We start from the raw sequence: 9,655 nt of genomic DNA on the forward strand, positions 1-9,655 counted from the left end.
TTAGTAAACACTGACTGCACCAACCCAACCGGACTGCATCGGGTCATCTGCCTGCTACACCTGTAGACTACGAGAGTCCCCTTTTGGTCTTAATGTGGAGCTCCGGAGCCACACTCAAGTCTCCAGACACGCATTTGCAAATTGCCACACGCATTTGCGAGTCGTCCACGGCGAGACTGTAGCAACACCCAAAGGCAGGGGACGCTGAATGTTGGCATTTTGTGCTCTCAGCCTGTCAGGCGAAAATGTGGAAATTTATAAAAAAGCAGCTCGCATACTTGCTTACATTTGTTAGAGTTTTTTTAATTTTTTTTTTTTTGCGGTGCAAAAGCTTACAGCACCTGGTATTCCCAGGCGGTCTCCCATCCAAGTACTAACCAGGCCCGACCCTGCTTAGCTTCCGAGATCGGACGAGATCGGGCGTGCTCAGGGTAGTATGGCCGTAAGCGACAATTTCGTTCAAAATTTTGCATTTTATACATGTGGTCTTTATTGTGGCAAATACTTCAATCCAAAAATACGTAACAAGAATCTGAAACTATAACCACAGTCACAAATGTGTAACAACAATCTACAATGCATGATTGAAGTCACAGATATATGACAAATATCAGCAAATGTGTACAATGATTTGTTGGCACATACACATGGTTAAATGCGGACAAAAATCCGTATAGATGGGCGACCTGTAAAAACGGGACCTTTTGATTGGCTGTGTTCTTAGAGGTGACGTTTGCTACAGTCCTGCCGCGGACGACTCGCAAATGCGTGTGCTGATTTGCAAATGCGTGTCAGGAGACTTGTGTGTGGCTCCGTAGCTACACGATCGGACCACATGGGGGCACTAATATTATACCAGCCCCGTACCACCAATATATACACCAATAACATGGGGGGGCGTTCACTGCTATCCACCCATGGTCATGTACCATTTATTTGACATTATTTAAATTAAATTGGAGTAAATGGAAGAATAAAGTGGAACTAATAAAATAAGAACCAATGATATTACCAGTGATGCTAAAGAAAATCAATGAAGCTTCTCCACACCTGCTAATTGCCACATTAACTATACTTCCCTTTATTGCATTCAGTAAACACCATTTTTTAAAATTAATTCATTAAATTTTTATTTAGTAAACACTCACTGCACCAACCCAACCGGACTGCATCGGGTCATCTCTCTGCTACCTACACCTGTAGACTACGAGGGTCCCCTTTTGGTCTTAATGTGTAGCTCCGGAGCCACACTCAAGTCTCCAGACACGCATTTGCAAATTGCCACACGCATTTGCGAGTAGTCCACGGCGAGACTGTAGCAACACCCAAAGGCAGGGGACGCTGAATGTTGGCATTTTGTGCTCTCAGACTGTCAGGCGAATATGTGGAAATTTATTAAAAAGCAGCTTGCATACTTGCTTACATTTGTCAAAGTTTTTTTTTTGTTTTTGCGGTGCAAACGCTTACAGCACCTGGTATTCCCAGGCGGTCTCCAATCCAAGTACTAAGCAGGCCCAACCCTGCTTAGCTTCCGAGAACGGACGAGATCGGGCGTTCTTTTTTTTTTTTTTATTGTAAAATTGACTGTACAAAAAGAGGTCTCATTCAAAATCCTAACATTCGTGAACAAACATCAATAGGGATATCCAAAGATTTCATAGTCGTAACAAAAGATGCATATTAAAAATGAAAGTCCAGACTGTTGGCAGCAGACACAGAAACTAGTCCGTTGTTCGCCGCCAAGTGGCCTTCAAAACGTTGGGGTCGATGTGCATGAAGATGGGTGAGATGTGAGATAACCAAAGATTTGAAGATGGACCAGTGATCGCCTTTCCTTTTTTCATGCAGATGGATGTTTCTGGTGATGACGATGGCATGACGTGCGATGGCCAAGAGCAGTTTGAGAGCTTTGACATTCAGGCCTTTCAATGGCGAAGGGATGACGCCGAACAGGAGAAGCCAGGAATTCTGGTCACCGCCACCACAGGCTATCGGCGAGGGGAGTCTCACCCCCAGCCTCCTGGCAATGAGATCCTCTAGTCTGGATCTGAATTGTCGCACGACTCGGCATTGGAGGATGAGATGGTGGAAGTCCTCAGGTTCCTCTCTGCACACTGGACATGTTCTGTCATTGGCACTTGGTAGAAAAGCATGCAGCGTTGTACATGGAAAGATTATCCTGTGTCTTATTTTAAAATCAGTGTTACTTACTTTGGGTGGAGTATACCAGTTGAACATGTCAGCCCAGATGGACGAGGAAGCCAGGGCGGGGTATGCCTGACGCCACGCGTTTTCTGCAGGGAGCTTTTAAAGTACTTTGGTTAGCAACACCTTATAGAATAGTTTAGTTGTGCACTCTGCCAGTCTAGTCGGTCGAGCCCCAAAGGTCAGCACATAATTTAAATCTGACTTCGTGGTGGTGTCTTCACTCTGTGACATCCGCCCCAGAAGGTGCCCCCAGTGGCAATGCATGGAGTATCTGATTTTTCCCACTGAGCGCAACACAGTGGCCCTTCGAAAGGGAACTTTGTGGAAGCAAAACAAGGTGCGAATGCGTTCAATGTTAAAATTCCCTTTCTGGTCTAATAAATCACCCATTGTTCTGATGTGTGCACTTTCTAAAACCCCACTTAACATCCTTTCCCCACTCCCTGGCTCACCGCCCAGGAGATCGGGGTTGAACCTAAGTGGAATGTTCTGCAGTTGATGGAGTGACATTGGCTCTGTCCTAACCCATGGCCGCAATGCCCACCACGCCTCTAAGATTTCCTTTTCAAAGGGCTCCAGAGGGGGGAACATCGTGCGAGGCAACATCTGGCAGAGATTAAAAATGCCGTAGCGGCCTAAACCTTCTAAAATTGGCATAAGAAAGTCTTTACAGGGAGCAGAGAAGGCAGGATTTAAAAACTTTCTGAGCAACGTAGTTCAGCCTTTTTGGTACCGATGTCCATCAAATTTAAGCCACCCAATTTGACATCACCGATCAAGCTATAGTGCCCAATGAAACCTCTTTCCCTCTTCCACAAGAAATAATTAAATGTTAAATTTAATCTATTTAAAACATTCACAGACATGTGAGTGACAGTCAGTGATTGAATTAACTTTGAAATGCACAGGTTATTGATGACCAAAGTTTTCCCTTTCAGAGTGAAATTCCTGAATTTCCACATATCTAAAGTGGATTTTACTTGCGGTAAAACTGTTTACCGTTGCTGTTCATCACAATGAGAAGTGTTCTCCCCAATCCAAACACCAAGAATTTTTTGGCTGAGCGTGGCCTCTTTAAAACCCCAGGTCTTTGGCACAGCGCTGGTGGTACCAAAAACGGCCATGGTGGACTTATCAAAATTGACTTTTGCACCCGAGGCTTGGCAAAAAATGTTGAGCTCGTTGAGAGCTACACTTAGACTCTCCACGTCTCTGACAAACAGGTTTGTATCGTCCGCATACTGTAGAATCTTAACTTCGTGTCCACTTGGTGTCCAAATGCCTTTTATGCTGTTATTTTGTTTGAGGAGGGCCGCAAGTGGTTCAACAACAAGGCTAAACAGTAGTGAGGACAGGGGGCACCCCTGTCTCACTGACCTTCCCAATTTAACAGGTCCTGTCAGTAGTCCATTCACTTTGATTTTACTGGCTGTTTGCGTAAAGGCGTTTTATCCAATTGGTAAAAGAAGACCCAAATCCAAATTTGTCAAGCACCTTCCATAAAAAAAGAGTGCTCCACCCTATCAAAGGCTTTTTCGAAGTCGAGGCTCACATGAATTCCGCACGAGGCAGCCATGTGTTTAGTTAAATACTTTATATTTAAAATAGTGTCTGAAATATCCCTTGTCGGAATGCTATTTGACTGCGTTTCAGAGATGATGGTACCTATTACTCTCTTGAGACGAGCTGCTAAAACTTTGCTCAGCAAAGCAGACCCCGTCAGCAGAGAATGCATTGGAGACGAGGTATTTCTTGTTAGGAGTGGCCGGAGGGAACACTTCAAATGTGACGGTAAGGCCCTCCAGCTGTTTTACATTGTGATGTTTCGTCTGAATGGGAAGGGTCTCCGGCGCTCCTGGTAGCTTGAGGGACCGGACAACATGAGACAAAACAATCATCCGCTCCGAACCGTCGTCGAGGATTGCATATGCTTCCATCGCTTGCTTGCCATGATGAATGAGGACTCTTACCACCTTTAGCATCACTCGCTGTGCACGATTGGGGCGGTCAAGATAGACCTTTGTGGGAGCTGGGTTCACCACCAGGACGGCATTGGAGGTTTCACGGATGGAATCATGGAGGACTGTGAGGTGTTGTTCTTGGCAGACCTTACAAGGACGTTTGAGGTTGCAGTTCTCAGCGAGGTGGCTGCGGCCGCATTTCCAGCAGCGGTTTCCATCCTTGATCCATTGGCCGATCTGAGTGGGGGTAAGCTTCTTGAAATTGTCACAGGAGTTCAGGTAATGATCCTTATTGTCACAGTGAGGACAGTAGGGCTGTGGCTTGGAAGCTGATTTCTGCTTTGCAGGCTTGGAACGAAGGGACTCTTTGTTCACAGTTAAAACGGACGTGGACTGCTCCTTATAAGTAGTTGAGCTAGACTTCTTTGTAGTTTTAGCTGCCTTGCTTGGCTCGGGCTGGTACAAGGCTGCGGCACGGCTGGAGATGCGTTTGGCTTGTGATTTGACGTGGAGCCATGCAGCAAGATCAGGGAGCGTGTAGGTTTGGTCAAAACCTGATTGTAGGATTCCTCTATTGAGACAATACTCCACGAAGCTGTCACGGTAATAGGGAGGCAATTTACCCAACAGTCTGTCGACGTGCGACCCGCACACAAGTTCAATGCCATTGTAGCCTTCAAGAGTCCTCAGTATGCCACAAGAGATTGGATGGTGAAAGCAAAGGAGTCGAAACTGTTGGCATCACTTATCTTGAGTGCGGGTGAGTTCAGGATGGCACCAAGCTCTGATTGGATGAGATGCCTCGGTTGACCGTATTTATCTTGTAGCGCGTTGAGGGCAGCTGTATATGGGCTTGTGTGGTGCATATACGCCTTGGCGAGTTGGAGAGCACTAGGTAGCTTCAAGTGACTTAGTAATACTTGATACTTATACTGCTCACTCAGGTGGGTGTGGTTGTTGAGTAGACTGTCCAATGCCATCTTCAGCAGAGCAAAGTCACTCTCACAACCGCTCTCAAACACTGGCAGCGTTGGCTTTGGGATGCCAAAGGCAGAAGCGATCAGCATATCTGCTCCGAGTTGTGGCTGTAGACCAGGATAGGGGGCAGGTGCTGATGTAGGAGCCTGGATGGGAATGGAAGAAGCTCGAGGATGCTCCCATTCTTGGCCTGTCTGCTGGAATGACGGGCCGTGAGTCGTATCAAGTTGCTCACTTTGTATTAGAGCAGCCGCTCCATCATGGATCGTTGTTGGCGCTGCCGTAGGTAACGGTTGTGCTGCAGCAGCTGTTTCGACTAGATTGGGGGATTGTTGTTTGCCCATTGTTGGATATAAAGATAAAGATGTCCTTTATTAGTCCCACAATGGGGAAATTTGAATTTGATATGAGTTGGCGTGAGGAGGTGCAAGGTTGCCTGGTGCAGGACTAGCTGGTGGGATCGGCTGATAGGTGCTCGATGTGGTGCTGTTCGTGCTGAGCATTGACGTGACCAGTTTAGCCATTTCCACATCCGCTCTTAATTGTTGTAGTCTGCGGCTTTGTTCGAGGCGTATGCTAATGGCCTCCTTTGCATTTGTATTTGTTTTTATTTTTGAAAGTATACAGGGACAGTGCATATTAATCAAACAGTTTCCTGTAAATATGCCAGATTATAGCCAATGGCTAATTTGCATCCGTTGTCCCTGTAATCGGCCTGCCATGCATGTTTTTAGAATGTGGGAGGAAACCGGAGTACCCGGAGGAAACCCACGCAGGCACGGGGAGAACATGCAAACTCCACACAGGATGGCCGGAGCCGGGATTGAACCCACACCCGATGCTGTCTCTCACTGTGAGGGCGTCGTGCTAACCATTCGGCCACCATGCCGCCCGCCTTCTTCTTGTGCCTGTTGCGCTGCCTTGGCTTGAGCTTGCAGTTGTTGGAGCTCGTGTTCAGCTTCCGCATCTTCAGCCAGCTGTCTTTGAAGATTAACCAGCTGAAGTTGTTTAGTATTGTCGTCCAGAATTGCCGCTTGGATTGGGGAGACTCCATCTTGTGGATAGTGGCCAACGGAATAGGTTGTGTGTCTCCCTGAGTAGGAACGGGTGTTGGTTACAGAGCGATGGGATCTCCTCGAAGTACTTCGGATTCTGCCGCTGGAGCGGGATGAAGTGATTGGAGAATGTGATCCGGGGACTGAATAGCCAACTTCATAGTCCATTAGATGAGGGGGCAGACAGGATTCTCTGCTGGGCCGACTCAATGTCTCTTCCGTAGTCGCTGCAGGGTCCACAGTGCTTTAGCTTTGCTCCAATCCGGCTCGAAGGACCACTTGTTATAATGCAGTCTTGTCCACATTAGCTTAGAAATTACACTGGCTGAAGCGGGCAGTATGGACCGTTGATGCCGGTCAGAGAATCAGGAAACTGGAATATCTTTAATGTCAACAAGGGGAGTCACATATCATTGGAAGTGTATAGATATGTGTAGGAATGTGTGAGTATGTGTGTGTGTGTGTGTGGTCTGAAACAGAAGAAAACAATATGTCTGAATTAATATGAATATAGACCAAAGGGATGATAAATCAACATTCACATTACAATGACATAACAAAGGCTACAATAGCGCGAGGATGACGAGTACAACACGGCGATAGTAGGGCCCGCCGGGTGCAGTAACGGCACTGTTCTATTTTAAGCACAGACTCACTCCCGGAGCACATCGCCACCCGCGGCGACACAAACGAGGCAATACTCGCGGCGAAAGTTGCCGAAACGAGATACAATTAACACATATTAGGAATACATATGTTAACAATACGTAACATGACCGGAATACTTATTTTTAATCAGTAGACGCACACCAACGGGTGCCGCGAGAGGAGCGGAAGTGTTACCTTGTTATGAAACCCGTCCTAGTATTGCGTCGATGCGGAACGAAACTTTGGTTCCCCCACAAGTCTTTCTGACAAGATGCATACACCTTGCACAAACCGGCTCGAATTAATTTCCCTAGGAACAGAGTGTTTGTTTCAAAACCTATGAATCAATTTCAGGCCGATCTATGCGACATGCAGGCTCTGACGGAGTACAATGACGGTTTTAAATATTTACTCACGGTCATCGATGTGTTTTCAAAGCGTGCATACGCGCGTGTCTTGATGAACAAGACGGGACCAGAAGTCGTTCGAGCCTTTGAATCGGTTTTGCTCCTTAGCGGCGTCCCTCAAAAATTACAAGCAGACGAGGGGAAGGAATTTTTCAACAAGCATTTTCAAAGGTTGATGAAAAAACACAATATTCATCATTTTGCAACTGCCAGTGATTTGAAAGCCTCGGTGGTTGAAAGGTTTAATCGAACTTTAAAAAACCAGAATGTGGAGATATTTCACCGCCGAGAACACACGTCGTTATATCGACGTATTACAAGAACAACTCGACAACGAAAGTTATCATACAAGTATAAAAATGAAACCTAATCAAGTCACTCCAGAAAATACTTGGCAGGTCTTACAAAACCTGTACAGCAACCTAAAACCTGTAGGTAGTGATCGAATAAAAATTCTCTCAAAATAATAGCACTCGAAAGCTGACAAATAACTATCGGATTCCGACCGTCGGAAATTCTCGCCGCGTTTCTAGTTGCTCGAGGTACAACCCGGGACCTAGGCAAGGCAATCTCCTTAATATTATGACCAGGAGTCCTGTTGCGCGGAATAACTTAGATAGACCTATTTTACTGAAACTCTGTTTTTTAAATATTAGATCACTTTCATCGAAAGCCTTGTTAGTTAATGACCTTATTAGAGACCATAATCTTAACATGATTGGTCTTTGCGAGACCTGGTTAAAACCGAATCAGTTTTTACCGCTAAATGAGGCTTCGCCTCTGTCATGATCCGCGTCGGGCATGGCAGGGTTTTGTTATTATTTTTACCTTTCCATGCTTTTGTGTTATTGTTTTGTCAGCTGAGTGGGGGCGTTCCCCCTCAGCACTCGTCCTCACCAGCCACGCACCTGTTCCCCGTTAACCGTCACACACCTGATCCCCATCCGCTCCCTTAATGACCGGACTATTTAAGCTACCCATACCGACTACTCCGTGTCGGGTCATTGCCGCTATTTACGGACTATCACGACCGCGTTTTGTTCTCGTCCATGTGCTTGTTCATATTCTCGTTCCCGTTTACGTCCCTCAGCGTTTTGCCCCTGCTTTCGTTCCTCGCCCTCTTCTTCTGTTAGTCACGTTTTGTTACCTTTGTTATTTTGCTCCCTTCCCCGTTGTTTTTCCTTGTTGAATCCCTTTAATAAATTCCCCTAACGTTATCCATTTTTCTGCCTCCTCGCGTTTTGGGTCCACCTGCTCCTCGCCGTAAGGCGATTGTGACAGAATGACCCGACCAAGAAAGGACCCAGCGAGGGGCTCACGGCGGCGTCATGGACGCCGTCGCACGGACAACCGCCCTCTCAACCTGCCGACCAGCCCCGCACCGCGTCTGTTTCATTCCCTTCATCTCACGGTTACGTAATCGACGGTCTACCTGTAATTCCTCCACACCTGATTATAGATTCGGATCACGACGACGATTTTGAGCACCATGCCCCTTCACCCACTGACTTCCTACTAGTTGCCGACACCATCGATGATTCTGAGCACTATGCCCCGCACGTTTTTGTTGACTCGGATCACGAGGACGACGCCGACTACATCTACGCTCTGTTAGACGCCCAGCGCAACCCGGACTCAGTTAGGACCAGTCACTTTCTTCCCCCCGAACAATTCCTGACACCTTTTTCGTTTGAGTTTTTCAAGACCACCTCCCACTCTACCTCGCGCGCTTCACGTCCCAAATCTCAGAAGTCACGGTCACGTCGCACACCTCATTCACCATTGGTTTCAGCACCTGATCACGTTCCCCTGGCATCTCTTAGCTCACGTTCACCAGCCCCAGTAACCTTGGTCCCACGTGTTCCCCGTTCCCCTGATTCCCGATGGCGGCAGGCTGATAGGGATCAGGGCCCCCGGTTCGGCTGTGCCCGGACCGACTGCTGCGCCCGGCCCGCTGTCGCCTCCACGTCAGTTGCAGCAACCCACGTCGCCTCCACGCCAGCTGCAGCAACCCACGTCGCCGCCACGTCAGCTGCAGCAACCCATGCAGCCTCCACGTCAGCTGCACAGACCATGCCGCCTCCACGCCTGTTGCAGCAACCCAAGCCGCCTCCATGCCAGCTGCAGCAACCAATGCCGCCTCCACGTCAGCTGCAGCCTCCAGTGCCGGCTCCTCGTCAGCTGCAGCCTCCAGTGCCGGCTCCTCGTCCGCTGCACCCTCCAGTGCCGGCCCCTCATCAGCCGCAGCCTCCAGAGCCCCACTCCGGCTTCCCGCCAGCTGCTGAGCCCTGTCCCGGCTCCCCGCCAGCTGCTGAGCCCTGTCCCGGCTCCCCGCCAGCTGCCGAGCCCTGTCCCGGCTCCCCGCCAGCTGCCGAGCCCTGTCTCGGCTCCCCGCCAG

General features: G+C 48.2%; 1 non-coding gene across 1 annotated transcript; it reads right to left on the reverse strand.

Annotated features, from left to right (window-relative positions):
* Positions 1-329: 329 nt before the first annotated feature.
* LOC148331751 (5S ribosomal RNA) lies at positions 330-448 on the reverse strand. The gene has a single exon (XR_015844839.1). It is a non-coding gene; the product is annotated as a 5S ribosomal RNA (ribosomal RNA).
* Positions 449-9,655: the final 9,207 nt, after the last annotated feature.

Source organism: Idiotropiscis lumnitzeri, chromosome 8 (assembly GCF_059441095.1).
Source record: "Idiotropiscis lumnitzeri isolate Australia: NSW breed Sydney's pygmy pipehorse chromosome 8, RoL_Ilum_1.0, whole genome shotgun sequence".
Lineage (NCBI taxonomy): Eukaryota > Metazoa > Chordata > Actinopteri > Syngnathiformes > Syngnathidae > Idiotropiscis > Idiotropiscis lumnitzeri.